Source organism: Rousettus aegyptiacus, unplaced genomic scaffold (assembly GCF_014176215.1).
Source record: "Rousettus aegyptiacus isolate mRouAeg1 unplaced genomic scaffold, mRouAeg1.p scaffold_m13_p_11, whole genome shotgun sequence".
Lineage (NCBI taxonomy): Eukaryota > Metazoa > Chordata > Mammalia > Chiroptera > Pteropodidae > Rousettus > Rousettus aegyptiacus.
In genome coordinates, this window is record NW_023416286.1 from 55,472,661 (window position 1) to 55,495,097 (window position 22,437).

The following is a 22,437-nucleotide window of genomic DNA, read 5'->3' on the forward strand; positions in this document are numbered from 1 at the left end:
ATCAGGCCTATGCTTTGGCCTTTGTTTTTCATGAGGTGGGTTTGGGAACCCCAAGAGTTCTATTCAAATCAGAAATTTTAGAATTCCATTTCATAAAAAAAAACTTCAAAATATTTAGAATTTAAGTCATGATATAAATACTAGTGTTTCTCAAACAGAAGCATATGAACATTTTTCAAGTGTGTGTGTGTTTCCCCCCAAAATGATCAATTTTATAATTTCATTTTGATTATAATCTAAGAAAAAATAATATATGTATCTTCTAAATTATCTGGGGCTCTTATGTATAGTAATGCAATTTCAGTACTCATATTTTTTATTGTATTGATCATGTAAATAGCATGAAGGAGTGCTATTTATCCTAGGTTAATGGGAAAAGACTAGAGTTGTGCTCCATACATAACTCAAGTATATGTCTGCACCTGCTCTATATGTGCATTGCGTACATGAGTCAAATGTGTGCCTGTATGTGCACTACATGTATAACTCAGCCATGTACCATACCAGTGAGAATTTCACAGAAGTTTGAATAGAGAAGATGTTGAGAAGATTCTATGCATAGATGTGTCAAACTTTAATTGTGCATATGTACTATCATATTCATAGCCTAACATTTTGTTCTTAACTTCCTAGAAGTTAAGAGCAAAAGATTTATAGTCTGATGCAATGAAACTCTTCAGGCTTCTTCAGAGAGAAAGTTTTTCTTTCCCTAACGTCTAAGAAATTTATTGGAGGCAAAATATTCCTAAGAAGGCCCTTTGGAAGAGAATATAGCATAGATTTTTTTTTTAAAGCTTTTACATAACTATTCAATTAAAATAGATCTGAAAAATGACAAAGAAAAATGCCACATTATGTGGCATATAGTTTGAGGGGAGGTTTAGAAGTTTCTTATCCTAGAAATAGTCTTCTTGAATAATTTATGCAGCCACCTCTTTATTTTTCTTCCTGTTGTGTCATGGTCTTTCTGAAATCAATAAATAAAATTATTTTCCACTGACATATTTTTATCTTCTCATAGACATAAGGCCTCAGAAGTACGAAAGAGAACAGATGACAATAGTTCCCTTTTATCTTTTTTTTCATTTTTCTTATTATGGTAATTAATTTAGCTTTATATCCTCTCTGAGCCTGAAGGTAATGCATGTAATTTTAGAAAATTTGGAAAAATTTGAAGAATCAGAAAATGTTCATAATTCTAACAATAGTAATTTCTTGGTGTATTTATCTCAATACATTTTTAGCTTAAGTGAGAACATATGCTTTCTTTACTTGGCATTTTTAATATTATGTTATTGAAAAGCCTTCATTTTTAATGGCTATAGATACACTCTGGCTTTTTCAAGCATCCTGTTAATACTGAACATTTCGGAGATTTTTAGTTTCTCATTTGTTGTGCCACTCTTCTGTACATAACTTTCTGTGGGCACTTTGGCTTGTCTTCTTATGACTACCTTATGGTAGTTTCTAAGAAGAATTAATAGGTCAAAAGACATAGGCATTTTAAATTATTTTGATAAGTATCAAGTTGCTTTTTTAGTTTCATACCAATTTATACTCTTTCAGCAATGTCTGGATGTGTCTAATTCACTGGGCCCTCATCTTCATTACTATTCTTTTAATTCTTTGTTCATTTGATAAGCATACATTGTATCACACTGATTTAATTTGAGTTATTAAAAAGGATAGACCATTTGTTTTGCTCATGTTTACTAGCTATTTATGTTTTTCTTTTGAAAACTGTCTAAATCCTCTTCTATCATTATTTATCACCACTCTACCTCAGAAAAATAGAATCATTTCAGTCATAGAGTGTGGGAGTCTAAACGAGCACGGTCCAATCCCTCACTATACACGAGGGTCTAGATGGGTGTATAACTGCTCACTATACATGTGAGTCTAGAGAATGGACCATGAGCTCTTGACTAATTAGCAACATATGGCTACATGCTACCTGCCTGTCTTTATTGCTGTTCTTACTCTTCCTTTCATTTATCCCCTCTCTTTCTTCCATACATCTTTCCTCACTATTTTGTTCTCTCCTCAATTAAAAATTTTCGACATCCTTGTATACTGGGGTTAGTAGGCTTCCATGCATCTTTGGAAATAGAAATCTATACTTTGCCTTTATTCTAGGTTGTCAACTGTGCCATTCTGCCCTTCCCTTACAAGTTTTCACCACTCCACAACGGTTCCACCATGTATACATGTAAGGGACTATGTGTACAGCAGGGGCTCCTTTACTGAGACTCCTTTGAGACAGAAACCTAGTTAGTGAATAAGAGTCCTTCAGAACTGTGCAAAGAAGCCTAAGTGTTGTTTTCATTATATTTTTTTTACATTTACTTCAGCTCCTTTAATGACATTCAGGCGGTTAAATTTTACTGAACACTTTCTATGGTAAGCCGGCTGGGCTTCTGTGTGCTTTTGCAATCAGTCCTCAAAGCAACACCATGGAGATGGTATGCTCTTTATTTTACCTCTGAGCTCTAGGAAGCTGTGGCCCACATGTGTTAGACTATTTTCTCACCGTCACATACCTAATGAGGAAAGTGGATTTGAATCTAAGTCTGACTGATTCTGAAGTCCACGCAAGGCCTCTCTGCTATATTTCTTGAGCTATCTGGCAGTGAGTGGGTGGGGATATCTCAGTTTGTGCATGTTCTTTGCTAAAGTGGCACACAGACAGACTCATGTCGGGTGGGATCGGGTTGGGTGAAGTGGGGTGAGGAAGGTGGGAAGCAAATGTCAAATGCACCCTCTGTTCCACAAGCAAATGGCAGAGTTCCTTGAGGAGCAGAGGCAAGTCTGAGTTTCCTATTCCCAGCCCATGATAGGCGCTTAACAAGTATTTATTAGTGTTTGTAATGAATGATGCTTTCCTTTAAGCTACTATCTTCTCTCAAGTAAAAGCAGAGTTAAGTAGTCCGTAGGTCAGGGACAATCTGGCAGGTTTATCAGTCTCTTCTTAATGATTCAGCCCGTCTTCAGCAATCCATTTACACCTTCTTAACTTCTAGTTCTTCAAAATGAGGCTAGCAAGCTGCGAATAATGTGATTAAGATGAATAAGTTTTGAACTCTTTGAGCAGATGATTAACAAGTAAAAGTAGTGTTACTCATAATCTAATTCAGAATTTCTGAATTCTTACACAACCTTAAGGGAATGAATTCTGAACATGCTATAGGTGAGCCTCATTTTCCAAATAGGAAAATATTATTTTTCCTGTCTTGCCCATTCCTATAAAACATAAGGTTTTTATATACTGCTCGCGTAGGGCCCGTGCTACAAAGCTACCTGTGGGAAGGAATGGTGTGTTTTCCATCTCTCTAAGACTAATGGGCTCGTATGTGTCTCTGGAAATAGAAGTGAATATTCTGACCCTTGACTCATATGGCATATCGCAAGCTACACAAATGAATTTGAAAAATGAATGATTATAGTCATAGTAAGACTATGTTTATTTTAATTAATTTTGAGATCTATGATTATGTTACGCTATACAATAAATCAGCTTCTCGAATCTGAACATCAGTAAACTATTTAGCAAGAAATATTGAGAAATGAAAGATCTATATTTTAAATATTTACCTTTTAACAAACTTGAAACTTGCTAACACTGAAAACTAGGGGTCAGCAAACTTTGTACAGAGCCCGATAGAGAATATTTTAGGTTTTGTGAGACGAGATGATAAATCAAAGACATGATGTATGTAGGTACTTACATAACAAGTGAGAAAACAAAGTTTCACAAAACCTTATGAAATTCAAGTAATAATGATAATTGAGTTCAATTTTTTTATAACACACAATTATTATATTAGTTTTCTATTGCAACCATAACAAATTATCAAAATCTTGGTGGCTTAAACAATACCAATTTATTATCCTACTATTCTAGGGGTCAGAGGTCCAACACGGGTCTAACTAAGCTAAACCAAAGTGTTTTCAAGGCTGCGTTTCTTCTGGAGGTTCCAGTGTAGAATCCGTTTCCTTGCCATTTTCATATTCTAGAGGTTGCCTACATTCCTTAGTTCATGACCTCCTTCCTCCATCTCCAACACCAGCAATATAGCTATATCTCTGTTTCCACCATCACATTTCGTCTTCTTACCACAGCCAGAAAAGGTTTTATACTCCTAAGGATCCATGCGATTATGTTAGCTCCATGTGGATAATCCAGGATAATCTTCCCTGCTCTAGTCCGTGAATTAGTTTCCTAGGGCTGCTGTACCAAGTATCACAATGGGGCAATGGGAGGCTAAAAACAACAGAAATTTATTCTCCGATGGTTCTAGAGGCTAAAATTCCCAAACCAAGCTGTTAGCAGGGCCATGCTCTCTTCGAGACTCTACATAGAATCCCTCCCTCCTTGCCTCTTCCTAGCTTTTGGTGGTGGCCACCATCCTTGGTGCTACTTGGTTTGAAGCTGCAACACTCCAATATCTGCTTCTGCCACCACAAGATGTTTTCCCTGTGTGCCTCTGTCTCTTCTGTCTTCCTTTCAGGGCACCAATTATATTGCATTAGGGTTCATTTTAATGACTGCATCTTAATTTGATTACATCTGCGAAGACTATTTTCAAATATGGTCACATTCACAGGTATTGGGGATTAAGACTCAACATATCTTTCTGGGGACAGGATCGAACCCATAACACTCTGTAACCTTAATCACATCTGCCAAATCTCTTTTAGTGTATAAAGAAAATATTCACAGGTTTTGGGATTAGGGCATGGGCATTTTGGGGGGGCGGTCATTATTCTTCCTACCACACCTTCTAATAAGAAAATTAAAATTATTTTTCTTGGGAGATAACGTCTGGTTTAATTGGGATTCTTAATTAGTGTTTCCTATTATCAAATTGATTGCAAATCTGGAAAAATCATTCTATTCTATGAGTCATACAAAAAACAGGTACAGCTTGGATTTGGTGTGTGGGCTCTAGTTTGCTGACTCCTGCTTTAAAAAATATTTAGGTCAAAACTTATGAGAGTGTTACCTAGAATATCACTTAGTTTAATGATAAACATGATTTGAAAACTATATTAGAAATTATAGTTCCAGTCTAGCTAGAATACATATGTGGGAGAGACCCAAATAGTAAAATGGACCCTTTTGAGTAACTTGAACAAACTTCTCATATTTAAGATGCTTAATATTTATCATTGATTTATTTCAAAGGAATGCTAATATTGTACTACCTGTTAGGTAAAGATGAGGAGGAATCATATTTATAAATCTGATCATGTTTCACTGGCAAGTATGTGTTAGAATTCACATAACGTAAAGAAATAAAACAATCATAAAGGTATTTTGAAAAGGGGTATTTGAGCTATGATCTGCTTGATTCCATTCATAAGGCTTTCTCAGGGAGGAATTACTATCTTCAAAAATTTAGTTTTATATTTGACTTTTAAATTTATTATTTAGTTTCACTCTTGAGAGTTATCACAGAAGAGGGATAAGCAACGTGATCTTTGGAGCCAGACTACATGTGTTTAAATCAGAGATCCACTATTTCCATGCAGGTCATTTAACCTCTTTCATTTTTTTAATTAATAATTTTTTTCATTTACAGTTGATATATAATATTATATTAATTTCAGGTATACAATATAGTGATTAGACATTTATATAATCAACCCAAAAAGCCTAGTATCCATCCGACATAGTTATTACAATATTATTAACTATATTTCCTATGCTGTATTTTACATCCCTGTGACTGTTTTTATAACTGGCTATTTTGTACACCTTAATGCCTTCCTCTTTTTCATTCTCCATCCCCTCCCCCCCACCTAGCAGCCATCAAAATGTTCTTTGTATTTATGAGTTTGTTTTTGTTTTGTTTGTTCATTTAGTTTTTTAGATTACACTCAAAAAATTAAAAATAGAACTACCATATGATCCAGCAATTACACTTATGGGAATTTATCTGAAGAAATCCGAAACACTAATTTGAAAAAACATATACACCCCTATGTTTATTGTAGCATTATTTACGATAGCCAAGATATGGAAGTAGCCTGAGTATCCATTGATAAATGAATGGATAAAGATGTGGTATATATATACAATGGAATATTAATCAGCCATATAAATAGAATGAAAATTTGCCATTTGCAACAACATGGATGGACTTGGACGGTATTATGCTAAGTGAAATAAGTCAGACAGAAAGAGACAAACAACCTCTTTAAGTCTTGATATACTTCTCTGTGAAATGAGTATAAATATAGTACCTAAGTATAAAGTGTTTAGGAGAGTTCCTGACATGTAATAAACATTATATAAGTGCTATTTGCCTGATGATGATGATGATGATGATGATGATGATGATGATTAATAATAGTAGCAGTAGTAGTGGATTGTTGTCGATGGTTGTTGTAGTAAGATTCACTTTGTTAATGAGCATATCTGTTATGAAATGTAGAAGCCCAGGGCCGGCATAAGATCACATAGTTCCCAAACCGTTGAACATAACATCAGGTAGCTCGAGAGACCCATGCTTATCATGGAAACACTTGAACCAGGACTGAAGGAAACCTGTTGGAGAGAGAAGGCAGGCTCTCATTGGCACCATTATGGGGACTATAAGCATACTGAGGGACAGAGAAGGCAGAGATAGAGCCATCCTCTGCAGTCACGTGGGCAGCGCTGATTCTTAAGGCAAACTGGGTATTTCTCCATGGTATCTTTATTTCTTTACCAGTTGCTATAGGCCAAGAGAGTGGGGATTTCTTGATACAAACCCTCTTCTGTGCTATTTGATATGTAGTTGCGCTATTGCTCTAGGTTGCATTACTGCATTACATTCTTCAGGCTACATTTAGAATTTCTTTTAGCTTTCATTTCTTCTTTTTTTCTTTTTATGTTCTTCCTTAACATAGTTTCCTTGGTATTTCTTTCTCACCAAGTTTACTTTTTGCACAATATCTGGTTCCCAAGAGATACATAGATACATGATTACAAAAAGTAAATTAGATAAAATCTCTGTATTTGAGTTAAACTATTATGGCCAATGCAAGGTAAAGTTGAAATAGCTAATAGTTGAGTATTCGGTAGTTATTTTGCAGAGCTAGGCGTTTTAGTGAAATTGGTGACTTAAAGCAACAAAATCAGTTTTTAGTAGCCATGGGAGCAATGTTTTACATAATGGGAGGATTATGATTTGGTTTGCAGAGGTTTGGTTTTCCAACCTTCTGAGCCATAATAGTGTTTCTGTAAACCCCATTGGCAGTTGTTTACCTTTCCACAATCTTCACTTTGCTCTCTCGTCAACCTAAGTAGAGCAAAGGCACTGGGTTTCAGGCATTCTTAAAGTCAAGACTGGACTAGGGAAAGGAATGAGTCAATCAAGATGCCAGTGAAGCCAGAGAAGCTGTTCGAGGAAGCTTTGATCCTGTATCTGTGCTGGAGATGAAGCTGTGATGGGGGATTGCTGACTTAGGATGTCTGTGTATGGTGTGATGTGTGCTCTCAGAGGAGGCACGGGGCATGAGCTGAGAGACAGCTGCTATGTGTTGGAAGTAATGGACCAATGTCATAGCTTGTCTTATTTTCATATATGTTCATTGAGGATATGATTAAATATTTATCTATTTCTTTTAATAACATTGAAAGGAATATAGTGATATCAACTCTAATGAATACATTATAAAATGAAGAACACCTTTTTTCAGATATGGATGTTTTTTTTTTCTTTATAATTTCTTCTGTGTCATACTTGCCTCAAATAGCTCTTGGTGATAGACAACTCCTTGCACGAATGTGGGATTTCAATGAGCCATAAGATTCCCGAGAAATCACTCAAGCAGGCTTTAAGAATTCTGTATTTTTTCCCTGCATATAACTTGCTGTCAAAACAGGTTAGGACATCGGCAGATGTAAAATTGGAAAGAAGAGGCAATGCAGAAAAGGAATGATATTTTGAAAACTTAATAGTCCCTGTGGCACATATTAATTGAAAAAGCTAATGATATTCCTTGAGGAAAAGAAAGGAGCACTGAACATTCTACTTTTAGTAAAATGAGGGGTTGCAATCAAGAGAATGACAGACATGCCAAGAACCAGTGGCAAGGACACTGCACATGAAATCATTTGACATCATCTGAATGTCCTATCGGACATTACACGGCTTCCCAAGGGATCTGGATAACTAGAGTCAAGGTCTGGCTATCTTCTCTACACTGTGAATGAATAGAAAATACATCCATTGTATAGAAAACTTGAATCTTTCAAATTGATTTGTTTTATTATTGAACTGTGAGCTCCAAAAAGACATTTGCCATTGAACCAATATCCTTAGTAAGAGTCAATGGGTGAGCTTTGGATTTGAGCTAAGTAGATCCAGGTACTTGTGCACGATTCGCCCTGCATTCCTTCATTCATCAACTCAGTTATAGTTCCGTTGCTGTCCCTGTGAAGTAGTAAAGACTCTCCTCACAGATGATTCTTCCTTTCTTAAGACTGACAGAAACAGTGCGTGGTAAGCACTGAATTAAAAATGAGGGAATAATTAACAAATCCATGCCTACATAGCCTCAAATATATGTTTTTATTCCGTGTTTATGTTTGGAGCTATAGGATACTTTGGATTAAGTAGATCTGCGTAGATATTATCTGGAGCTTGTGTGGAACTGATCTGCCCAGCTTTTCTATCTTGGTACTTCTCAGCTAGCAGAAAATTGGACTGTTTAGTTTCCGTGTCTGCCTGTTGGTAAACATATTGAATATCAACCATGCTTGGTAACTGACCTAACTAAACCAAGAAATTTGCCTGATGGTGCTTCCAGAGTTCTTGCTAATTTTGCCCCTATTAGCAAGATGATCTCTAGTTACAGGCAAAAAGTACAAGTGTTTTGATGAAGAAAATATCCATCATGCATGAACAAACAAGGGCCTGTCAGACTGACACCCTTCAGTATGAGTTAAACACATTGGAGAGAGGTGTGAAGAGAAGGCTGAGCTGGCAGGGCAGCAGCCGCAGGGCATCCTTAAGACATGAGATGATTCAAGGGCAGTGTCTAGAAGACTAAGTGAAGTCATATCCGGAGGCTTTGGAACATTTTTCTGGAGTGGCTGACCAAAGTTCTTTAGCTGATTAAGATTCATGTACCAGGGAAGTATAAATGTCCGTCGTTATGTTACCAGACTAGACACTAGGCTAACCTCAACTCACCTGTTTTTCTTTATCAAAGCTTCCCACTTTTATCTGTTAAATCTGGTCTTACTGTTCTTATGCACCCCTTAACCTTTAAGGGTCTATAATCATGGGCACCCTAATAAAACAGTATTGATGGAAGATTATTCCAAGCCAGACTGGGGAGAGGCTGGGTTATTTGAGTGGAATGGATTTGTTATAAATCACTGGTAAGAATTGATTAAATATTTATGTTTTTCTTTCTGAAATTTATGATAATGTCTTAGAAACATATAGGTTTAAGTTGAAAAGGTTATATGTCTTGGCAAAATTTATTCTGAAATTTCTTTTAAAATATATAGTGTAGCAGGAAAAAAACAAAAAACTAAGACAAAATTTGTATTTTTATTTGGTGAAGAATAATTGAAGGGTGGGCAGTGTCCAGTTATTAACATATAGGGCTGTCTTGCAGTGTTTCTTAATAGGATAGCCACTTTATCCAAGAATGGCATTAAAAATGTTTTACTGAGTGGCAACATAAATCTTTTCCACTATTGATAGTTTTTTTATTCAGCAACACATATAATTATTTTCAGAATGAAATAAAGAACTTTCCTTTGTAAAACTACTCATTGCTGCAATGATTTTATTCATTTTATTTGTTAAATGGTTATTCATGTTATTTGTTAAAATAATTAAAATGAGAAATGAAACATTAAGGCTTGCTGTTTTTATTTTCTTCTGTGCATTCATATGCTAAAAATGAAGGTTAGACTTTTAGTATTTTTCCTGGAAAGATTTTCCAAATATGAAAAAATTAATTTGAAGCAAGAGTCTTTCTTTTAGACCTAGCTGAAGAGTCTGGTGTTAAAAGTTACATTATTATTTGTCATTTCTGATCAATTTGAGTACTTGAGTGTCTGATTTCTTAAAGATACTATATTAGCAGATCTCATGAATGCTTTACCATGCAACCATTCATTCATCACCTAAGTCATTGTTCCATTGCTGTCCTTGGGAAGTAGTGAGTGTCTAGCTTACAGCTGATTTTTCCTCTTAAAACTGACATGGCAATAGTACATGGAAAACACTGGTCTGAAAATGAGGGGTATATTAATAAATCACATCTTTATGCAAGTATTTTTTTTAAATGCCCATGTCCACATTGCCTCAAATATACATTTATATCCCCAGTTTGTGCTTGTTTTGGGGCTATAGGATGCTATATATTGATAGTATCATATAGTTTCACTTTCACTAAAATAACTAACAAAACCACTTTAAAAAATTCCTGTTTGCATTTTTAAAAAATTTTCATTGTTAATGACTTTCATACATTTTTGTTGTTGTTGTTCTGTGAGTTATTTATATGAAGCCCTTTGTAAGTGAAGTGGTTGAAAATGTAGATGCAGATAATGCAGAAGTTAAAGCAAAACAAGTTTTATAAGATACGGGTGTGGATTAGCTGTGAGGAGCATAAGAGAAACAACCCTTATTTCAGCCATTACACAGGCTTACATTGGTTTTGTATGGTCTGAAAAAATATAATGCTGGGTAGCTGAATTTCACTGAAAGTTTTTTTTTTAAACAAATAAACAAACAAACGAACAACTACTGAGGGACTTCTTGACTTACCTATAGTTTAATGATAACAAAAGCTGCCTTAAATCACAACGTGCTTCTTCCGTATTTGTCTGTAAATGGCCTTCTCTATAAGCTAGACCATGACAGCCATCTGCTTGGGTGGAGGGTAGAAGTGGTAGCATTGCTCTGAAAGAGAAGGATGATGACAATGATGGCGACAACAGCAGCAACAAGTAAAAGAAGTGAAAAAAAAAAGTAAAATGAGTCATATCTCTTATAATAGGATTTTTATGTCTTCATCTAGATAGTGTATATGAAAGCCAGAATTTATCAAAAAAGAAAACTATGATCTAAATATCCTCACCGCCTCCTTTAACACACCAGGAGCCAATTATATCATTGAGCTTTACAGAATGCTCAGTGATAGAGAAGAATATGCCAAAGAAGGGCAAGCAAGCCCTTGGTTCTTGCTTCTGGCCCAGCCCACCGTTATAGGATGAATGGGGACAAAGATTTCGTCCCTCCTTACCTTCATGACGTTGTGTCAGTCAGTTATACATCTACAGGAACATTAATGTTCTATAGCTGTGCTGTTCAATTTAGCAGCCAATAGCCACATAAGGCAATATAAATTTAAATTTAAACTAAAAGAATTCAACTCCTTAGTTTCACTAGCCACACTTTAAATGCTCGATAGTTACATGCAGCTGGAGTTTACCGTGTTGAACGGCACAGCTCTAGAACATTTCCGTCATTGCAGAGAGTTCTACTGGACAGTGCTGGTCTATAGCTTCCATTGGGAAGCTGAATTCCTGACAGAACTTCCTCCTATTGGCTAGGACAGTTTATTTGATTAGATCATTTTTGCTTAGGGCTTTAAAAGCAGTATTAAATCAGTTACTAGGAAACAAGAAAACTATATGTAATATATATATATATACTTTCATATATGTAATGTATATTATATATGTATTCACACTGATCCTCAAAGATGTTCAAATCAATATGTATTTTATATATGTATGTATTGATATATATTTATAAATAAATAAATGGTAGATTTGAACATCTTTGAGCAGCAGTGTGAATTTGCAGATTTTCTCATATAACCTTAAAGAATTGAATTCTTTTTCCTGTAGAGGGGCTCTTGTTGTTACTTTTGCTTTCTGGAATGTTTTATGCAATGATGGTTTCCTCTCCTTTAATAACTTCCCATATGGGATTTATTATTTCATTTGCACTTAGTTCAGTTAAGATACACATGTAAAACTTTGTCTAATGATCTGATCCGAGTTTTATCCTCAGGGGCCTGAGTGAAACTGGCTCCTGAACCAAGGACACATGACTCAGAGAGATTGGAGTGACGATCAGGTGTTGGATGGAAGGGGTGACAGAGACCGGAAACAGAGTAGAAATGGTGAGCTTTTGGACTGAGGATATTAGGAAAATGTCGTGAAGCAAGACTTAGGGCAATGTAGCTGCACAAATGAGGTTGTGAAAGAGCCAAGCCTATGAATGAGAGCAGGCTTGGTGACTTAAATGTGTAGTCCCTTTAGCTACCTAAAGATTACACATCTTTCTTAAATCCAAAGATAGGACCTGGGATTAATGACAGAGCAGTAGTCTCAGTCTCAGAGAAGTGAAAGAGTAAACTGTGATTGTGTATTTTTCTTCCCTCTCTCTACATTGTTCCTGATACACTGAGCGTCTAACTCTCTAATTCTTCGTGTTATTTTCCCAACTATATTGTAGTACCTTAAGCTTACGGATCAGTAGCTTACTGCTCTGGATCTTCCTTGGCTCAGGATACATCTTCAGTGTGTGTTTGTTGACTGAAACAGTTTAGGAAGGGAGTAGACATTTGTCCAGGGGTTATTCTCTCCTGGGAACCCCCTCCTTTCTTTCCTGAAGCTTTCTGAGATGTATTGACTAGGTTTGTTTGGCTTCTCTTCGTAGAACCCCCATAACTTGGCACAGCTGTGGACAGCAAGAGTCTGTCTTAAGCAAATATATGATCTTGTTGATGCCCTTAGCCATCAACAGAAGTCAAAAGAGGGTATCTTGAGATCCTCGGATCCCCATCCCCTCCTCTCTGGGTTCTTCTTTTAAAAATTGCCTATCTGACTCCCCTTCTCAAGAACATTGTCATGGTTGGAGAAAAACAAAAAAGGGATGATAAAATCCTGCCTAAATCAATTTTAAGGCAGATTTCCCCAGCAATAAAATATTAATAAAATATTGTATTTTAAAGAAATGACATTTGTGTCCATGGCTTATTAGGAGGTTAAAAAAAAAAAGAACTCCAACTATTATTGTGCTATGTACAATGGATTCATAAAGGCTTTCTTAAAGTATTTTTCGGTTCCTTTAGACAGTTTTGCTGCATTAATCAAAGGGTAGCTGTGCTTTAAAACCCACCATTTAGGCTCTGTAGGCTGTATTGATGTAGCCCCAAGAAAAGAAATAATTGCATTGGTGCCATATTTCCCCCCACACTTTGGAGGTCTTATCAAATATGTGCTCATTGTTTCTAAAAATAAGAATATGAAAGGAGTTTCTGGCTCTCTTTTACACAGCTTTCCTTTTTTTATCTTTCTGTTTTTCTTTTTTCTTTCTTTTTTTTCTTTTCTTTGTGTGTGTGTGTGTGTGTGTGTGTGTGTGTGTGTGTGTGTGTGTGTGATAAAGAAGGCAGAATGCATTTTCCCATGACAACAAATATATCTCATTTTTTTCCTTGTCACTCATCTGGGCTATCTTAATGCAGCAGTAGGGTGATAACTGTTTATTATTTAGGTTGATTTTCAGTTATGAATATTTCTGCTGTCAGATTAAACATGAAATTTTCAGAATATGTTTTGCACAAGTTCCTTTAGGTGCAAAGTCCTTTTTTGGTGGCATAATTCTCATAGGAGAGAATGACATTGACTATTAGAGCTGAAGCCTCTAATTTAACATTTAAAGGAATGGTTTCCACAAGAGGAAAAGCAACATTCTGTGAAAATTGGGTTACATTTAGAAATAGAAAAAATAATCTTATCTCTACACACAGCATGTCCAAGCTAAGTCAGAATTAGCAGTAGTGTCAAAGGTAGGGATGTATGAATGGCAGCTCCCTGAGAATTGCAATTGAGGGTGAACGGGACCAGCTTAATCTTCATTGTATGTGCTAATAACTGAGTAAGAGGTCAATATTATTTATATCTTAAAGTGTCAGGTCTTGTGCATTTGAAAATGTGGCATATATCATTAAAATCTTATTGTAGAAAAGGGGCAGATAATTTCTTTGTAAGTACAATATACAGAAGAGTCTTAGCATTTAGGGAATTAAATTTGTAACTACTGTGCATTTTGAGTGTGACTTCAAAGTTCCATGAATATGGTAACTTGTATCTTTTTGAGATCCAAATTTGAATCTTGAGTACTTCTATCCTGGTCCATAGGAACAAATCTCAGATTAAACATGAGATTTATATCTTAAATGATTACCATGCATCATCTTCTCAAACATGCTTCGACTCTTTGCTACACTGTTTAGCATAAGCCTCCCCAGCAATTAAAAACCATATTTTCTTTTTTGGGGAAAAAAGGCAAGCTTCAACTAGAAAGCCTACTCTTGAGTGAGAGGGATGGAAATCATTAGCTCATCAGGTTAGGGTATTTTTTTATTATTAAAAATTTGGGGGTCTACGGCCATGCCACCCTGAACAGGCCCGATCGCATCTGATCTCAGAAGCTAAGCAGGGTCAGGCCTGGTTAGTACTTGGATGGGAGACCACCTAGGAAGACCAGGTGCTGTAGGTGTAAAAAAAAAAAATAATAAGGGATTGTAAGCTGACAAGGTCCTTGCAATCTGTGAGGTCAATCAAAGTTTACCTCACCTAAAATAATAATTGAAAAGAAATTATTAGGGTGACATTTATCAACAAAAACCAACAAGTTTCAAGTGTACAGTTCAACAGTAAGTCACATATATATTGCTTTGTGTGTTCACCGCTCACAGTTAGGTTCCCTTCTGTCTCCGGAGGTTTGGTCCTCTTTGACCTCTATCAACCTCTTTTCACTCCCTCTTCCCTCTGGTGACCACTAGTCCACTGTTCATGTCCATGAGTCTCTGTTTGTTTGTCATGTTTGGGTATTTTTTAATGTGGGTGTTCAACAAAGTGCCAAGAGACAGCTATTATAAGTGTAGATGTTGGTACGATTTATTGAGGGTGATCCCAGGGAGCTATGAATGACATGTTGATGGTCCAATCAACACGGCATTAGGATTAGACACAGATCTTGAAGAAGGAGTGCAATTTGATGAGACACTTGGGTTGAAATCTTTGCCCCACTCCCACCGTCTATTTTTTTTCTTCATTCTCCAGGAATTGTTTACATCATAGAAGAGCATATTTTCTATTGATGCTAAAATCAGCAACACTATGTAAACATAAACTTTCATGTTTAATAAAAAGCATTAGAGGTTCTTAAAGGATAGATTGTCAGTGATTTGCTTCACATCTTTACCTGTGGTCTTTGTAAAATAACTGAAATTTTGGATTTAGGGTTTTGAAGCTAATTTTATTGAATGGATTCCGTGGCTACATTCACTAAAAGGCAAGAAAGGTAAATTACAGATTTTTTTTTGTGTGGTAAATAATAAGCTGGCTCTTTTATTTATTTAATTTGATTGACCCATCTCCTGAAGGATTAAAATTCATGATTTTTTTCTCTTACAAATTGATTTCTCTTTAAATATGTTTAGCATCTTTCAAACCATATTTTGAAAAAAAAAATCTAGTGTTTCAGCTTCTAATATTTTAATAAGGATTCTCTAATGGACTTTTTAGAATTCGAAGCTCTTTGCAACTGAAATCCCATGTGTATAGCTGTTAACGGATTCAATGTATCATCTACTTTTCACACTTAATTTTTGCTGAGGAGTCAGATAGCAAAGGACTGAGAATCAATCCAAATTGAATGATTTTCATAGAAAATCAGAAATTAGAACTTCCTGATCCAATGTTTTTTGTTTTAGTTTTTGTTTTTGTTTTTAGTTTCAAAGGTAAACTATTAAAAGTATTGCTTGGATTTTCAGTAGTAGATTTAAAGAAAATAGTCTGTGTATGCATGACAAAAAGTACAGCCATTGGTGACTTCTGTTTAAAGATAACTTATTTAATAAATATTGATAAACTAACATTGAACTCATGGCCAACAGTACTAAACTCATACCTGAACCAAGCTTATCCAAAACAGCTTTCTCTGTGAGGCACTTCACAGCTGTCTTGTGTTTAGGAACATTAGACTGCACTTCAGCACTATACTTGGGGCCATTTTAAACAGTGAAATCACCAACAAAAAGAACAAAAATTTGGAAAACATGACACTAATAGACCATGAAAGGGACACCTGTTTACAGTATAAGCTGAAGCAAGTAGGCAAAGTTCAGCCTCGGCTAGGAATACATATAGCCGTTGGGTGACTTTAATTTTTCTCCACTCTGCACATATCTGCCAATGGCCACACACATACAGCAAATATTGATTTTGGGGGTTACAAATAAATTTTAGTGAGAAGGTAAATTTGCATATATAGAATCCCCTCACTAGTCTTTCTCTCTGGCTTTGTTTCTTATGTATTCTCCCTTCTTGCTATCATCAGATTAATCTTTCAGTTATTTGCATATTTTCACTGTCCTTTGCAAATTTTAAATTAAATAAAATATTATCCTGGTATTCAGGGACTCTCTGGTTCTATATTTTTCTCACATTGTATCTTACTTCTCCTAGTGCTATCTAGTAGAACTTTCAGTGATGTTGATGAAAATGTTCTGTATCTGCACTGAACTAGTGACATGAGACTACTGAGTGCTCACACCATGACTAGTGTGACCAAGGAATTGTTAAAGTATTACGGCTAGTTGGACTCTAGCACCAGCCAATGTATTGAACAGCATCAGCTTCAATTATGATCAGTTATTAGGGATGGTCTGCTTGCTCTGTCCCAAAGGTGATTTACAAATTTCTCTCTCTTGCCTTTGCCCATGTAACTTCACCCTCTCCCTCTTCCCTGTCCTGGTTTTTATTGTCTGCTCTCTTCCTCTTTCCCTGTTCACGTTCTACTTTAAGGAAAACACCCATGACCCACCCCCTCCAGGTGGAAAGGAGTCCTAACCTTTCTGAATTCTCAAAGATATTATTTCATTGAAAGTCCATTTTTCCTAACATGATTGCAATGTCTTTAAGGGCAAAAACCAGTCAGCAGTAAACACAGAGTCTAACATTTGGGTAGATTTCCAATAAATATTTATTAATCAATTGTCAACAGTGCTTTACAGCACAGAAAAATAAAAGAGAAATAAAATGTACGCTATTTGGAGACTGAAGAGTCAGGCCAGGCTACAAGTGAAAAGACCCCCCATCTCAGCAGCATATAGAGACCGAGATTGACCTCTTGTCCCTGCATTGTCCTCATTGTGACCTGGCTATGGCTCTATCCAGGGCCTCAGCTTTTATCAGCCTCTTGAAATGTCTGCCTGTAAATGATAAGGGACATTTTATTGGCCAAAGCAAATCATCTGGCCACCAACGTATGATCCTCCTGCATGGGGGACATCAGAATAGTTGGTAATGAGTAATATAATTTGCAACAAGAACTAGCTGGATGTGAGGCTTTCACCTTCTCCCCTTTTATTTTTGGAATACCTTCATTGACCCTTCTCTGTATCTCTCCCTGCTCCAGACTGTCCTTTAGCCTCTGGAATGTTTTCCAAGGGTGTGAATATGATCATTTTATTTCTCTGCACGAAAGCCTTTGAAGGCTCCCCATTTTGTATATGGAATTCCTAAACTCCTAAGCATGTACTTGTGAATCTTTGCAGTCTGGCCTCATCTTGCTCACATTCCCACAGTGTACCCTGTGCTTTTGCACCCTGAATTGCCTGCCTTTGGAACCAGCCAGATTACCTGCTAAATACTTATCCTTGATAACTACCCTAGCTCCAAATGACTTCTGAGAATTATTGGCAGCAACCCTGCGCAGAGAAATGTACCCTCACTGTTGTTTCGATAAGACACAGTACACACCTCTTGTTAGCATTTCTTAAACTGATAGTATTCATGGGTTTACATATCTGTCTTCCCACTTGCTCTGAAGTCTTTCAGTCACAAAGCTTGACACTATTTTACTCATATTTATAAGCTCAGCTCCTAGTATGGTATCTATCACAGAAAATGATTAGTATATCTTCCCCTATGGAAGATAAATAGCAAAGTCCCTGATCTGGTAAGACAGGGCATATTATACAAGATTTTGCACCTGATGTGTAATATCTCTTTGTTAGAGGATAATTTATAAAATCAAAGCAGAATGAGTATAATACCCATTAATACCCATAAACGACCCAGTATTTATCATCACAGAGTTTATTCGAAAAAGGTTATTTGTGGAATCGAGCAGAAAAACATTTAAAAGTACTTAAATTTATTAGGAGTTTTGTCTGTGGGTCTGATACTTGATGAGCTTTTTTTTTTTAAAAAAAAAAAATCAAGTGTTCCATATATATGTCCCTTATATTCAGGGAAACTTTTATGAATCTTTCCATATGAAATATGTAGATGTATGTTCGTTAACAATATAGTTATTTATTTAGAGGCAAAAGCAGATATGTTTTGCCAAGAATTAGAAATATTTACCTTATTCTTATTGTCTTTAGCACTAACCTACGTACAAATGAGAGGGACACTACTAATCACTGCTACTAACCAGAGAAAATTACTCGGACTTATAATATCATCTCAGAAAAGTCTTTACTGAACATACAATAGAAAGAAGCCAAGCAACTTCTCATACACAAGGCTGGGGCACAAACATAGATCATGCGAGGGCACAGTTTGAATAGCTATCTATCCACAAAAGAAACCCAGGAAACCGTAGCTATTGTTTTCAAGATAATTACTCTCTATTATTTCCATTTTAAGTCAAAATTTATCCTCAGTTAACACATGACAGTGTCTCATGTTACATTAGGAGATGCCAGAAACTTTATCGGTTATATTTGAAGATCAAGGCATCTGTCCAATAATGCATATTATGTTACTAATATTTGATAAATTATTTTGATTCAAGCCTTTATGATACTTTTAATGATGCAAAATGCTCATTTATAAGATTAGACATTAGTCTCTTTTCTTGCATTTTATGCAGAACAATTGATTTTTTTAATGTAATGTTTATTTGCATTAATTGCTTTGGAAATTTGCTGTATGGGCTTCATAATGCCAAAGACCAGAATAAAGCATGGCTGCTTTTGCCAAAAATCTGTTTTTATAAAAGCTTTTTCTTCAGTTGCTTTCCAGTAAATGTATCTCTGTGATCCATTCTTATAATTTATCACAAAATACCTAAAATAGCAGGCTTTGTTCAGTCTCTGACCAAGAGATTCTGTGTTTGCTGAAATTTCAGTTGCTATTTTTCACTATTTAAAAAGCTGAAATGTGCTACTAACTAGCTTCCACATAGTTCCAAGCCAAGAAACCTCTCCATCTGACTCTAGTCCTTTCTCTTAGCATCTCTTAAAAGCCAAGAGATAACATACCTAAAAATGCCTGTGACTAAGATAAGATGTCTTACGAGTGTCGTATTGTCATCGTCCCATTTAGCTTTTACCTTTGAATTCTAAGTTATAGGTAGTATTATTAAATCAGAAATGCTCAGAGAGGTATTTCTTGAACAAATACAACTTACTTTTAGAAAAAAAAGAATAATGCAAAATTATGATTTTAAGTGCACTATGCTGAGAATATAGTGATTAATTAAACAGTCTCTGCCATCATGGAGCTCACAGTCTTACTAAGAAATTCTTAAACACATTTATTTCTATTATCTGGATTTTAGAAGGGAGGGGGAGTGGTAATGGAAAGTTGGTTGCATAAATATTGATATTTACAACTAAAGTATTATTAAATAGAAAAGAATTTTTGAAGGTTCCTTCCCTTACCTCCCTCTCCATAGTTGTTCTTTATTTGAGAAGACAAGATAACATTGACTGTGTAACTGTCACTTGCATGAGTAAGCATTTGCTCCCTGGAAGGCTGGATTTGCTGCTTTTCCATCTCTTTAGCCAGATGGACACCAGAGATACAGTAGTGTCAAGACAGTCATTGCCTTGGTAATGATTCTTTGTTTAGAGTGAAGAAAATCTCCTATAGAAAAATAGACATGGAATTCTGGCAGCTGCCTATTCTTCCTTTCTTTCATCCTTAATTTATTTCTTTTTACTCATTCATTTACTTCTTTAAAGCGTTTATTTAATATCTAATAAGTTGTAGAAGACATTTTGTATTAATTATCCATTTAAATTTTATGAGGAACAGTTTTTCCTTTATACTTTGCCTTCATTTTTTTTCTTTCTCACATTCTTAATACTCCTCTCTGTTTATTTTCTTCTTCTGTTTTTCTCTATGTTGATCTTAATCATCAATATTAATTTTATTATTATTCCAACCAGAATTGCATGCATGCTTTGATATGGTTTTAACAATTGTTCAACTGAAGCACTGTGTTGAGTCATAATTCAACAGAAAACATTGAGCTAACACTGGATGTAAAGGTTGGAAGATCTTTACCGGCTGTTTTACCACCTTACAACTACTTATTTTTACCACCAAAAACAGATAATGTGCTGTGGTGTTCACACACTCCAAATCACATCCTTCCCATGCCCAACAATGAGCATTCAGGCTTCCTCCCTGCCATTCAGCATCCAGGCTTCTCCTTCCAGTCCTGCTCTCTAGAATTCTCCTTTTTCCTATTCTAATGACTTTGAGGTTGTTGATTTTGAGGGAATTGCAGCATTCCTAATGAAAGAGAATTCCCTCCTTTCCCTTGGGGGCCGTGTTTTTAGCCCCAAAACCAGGTGAGAGGGTTTCCCAGAGAAGCCCTTGTCAGCTATAGGACATCTGCCAAAAGGAGAAATGATATTTCATTCTCTAGTTGGATGTCAGCTAAAGCAGAGATCAGCTCATGCATCCTAAATCTCTCTGAGATGGTGTGTGGAAGGAGCAAGCTTGATGTAAGGAAGACAGTGCTTAGGACAGGTGGAGTAGTGGAGAAGCCAGCTCTCTCCAGCTTCACGTGGCATGGCCACACGCCGACTTTCCTGGGAGTAAACTGGAACGTAGTCAGACTTGAGCATTTTGCTATGACAATATCTAGGGGGCTGTCCCAGGGAGAAGAAATCGTAGTATCAAGACAGCATGAGTGAACCATGTGTGGCAGGATCTGAAGAAGAGTGGAAGGTGCTCGATGCATCGGGACACCCACATCAAGAAACCGCGTCGGGAGACTCTCAGGAGAGCTTGCACATGTGCTACCTTCAGTTGTTTGCAAGGACTGACGAGGAAAGGACCAAATATGTACCTATTCCTCCTTCCCTTCTTGGAGCCCAGTATTGGAGCCTAGAAGAGTGAGGAGGGAGAGGGCGTGCCAACAGCAGAGCATCCCGTGCAGGGAGAGGGAAAACTTTGATTGGAGATAAGACTGACGTTTTAAGTTGGACTCGACTAAGTTCTGATGACCAAATATTCTATCAGCAGGAAAGGAAGATTTGACATAGCATTTTTTAGAAGTATTGATTAAGAAAATACAAGGGTATAACTTACTGAGATAAGACACTTTAAACTGGTGATAAGTGCTACTTTTCTGAGTGTCTGACAGAGAAAACTTTTAATTGTAGCATTTCTTACAGTACAAATTTAAAAAAGGAAATAAAGCCTTAATAGAAATTCAGCCAATACTGGCTGTATATTGTAATTGGCATTTTATTAATTAAATATATATTAAATTCTACTGTGGGTTAGATATTATTCAGGGGGTTTGACTTCAAAGATAAATAAGATAGGATCTCATAAAGCAATAGCATATCAGTATGCTGTAGTTTGATGGATGCTATAATAGAGAAGTGAAAAATGAGCTATATCTGGTTTTCTGCTGATATGTCTTCTGAAAATGTAAAATTCCATTGTAAGCATGGTTTTTTGCAAACCTATTTAAGAATAATGGAGAAGAATTGTAATTCTCTTTCGGAAACTATTTAAACTATGATTAATAAGGAATTACATCACCTGTCTCTCAGTTCTGTAGTCTGTACTGATGTTTTGCTCTCTCTTCCTGCTACCTTTCTTCCCATTTGGAGAAAACCTAGTTCTTCTTTGAGGCCCAGCTAAAATGCCAGTACCATGAAGTTTTCTTTGAAAGTGCTAGATTCAATTAATGTCTTCTTTTTGCCTTTATAATACTTCGTTCATTTCATATCAATGATTATTACATTTGCCATATTCTATTCCATATTATGAGTAGTTTTTTATGTTCATATGAAAATCTATGTGCGAATGCTATGATTTTGTTCATAATGGGAAATAATATAATTTTGATTAATAATAAATAATTTTTAGTAGTTTCCCAGTCTGCTTACTCTGATGCACAATATAAAAATAACAAATCAATTCATAGATTCTCAAATCCAACTTTGGAACCCTTAAAATGGAGTGACTGTTTGATCTCAAAGATTTAAGTATTAATAATAAAGGATAACATTTTTGTTATTCTTCATGGACATCGTACAGTGCAGGAGCTAAAAGCAGTGATGGGATGCCGAAGTCAGAGGAATCCTGCCTTTCACTGTTGTTACCTAGTTAAACATTTGTTTTGTTTCCTCAGAGCT

The 22,437-nt window shown here is 35.9% G+C and overlaps 1 protein-coding gene and 1 pseudogene across 1 annotated transcript in view; both read left to right on the plus strand.

Annotated features, from left to right (window-relative positions):
• Positions 1–22,437, plus strand: part of FGF14 (fibroblast growth factor 14) — a 548,307-nt gene that overhangs the window by 178,267 nt on the left and 347,603 nt on the right. The gene's annotated exons all lie outside the window — the stretch shown is intronic.
• LOC118609423 lies at positions 14,413–14,531 on the plus strand (annotated as a pseudogene).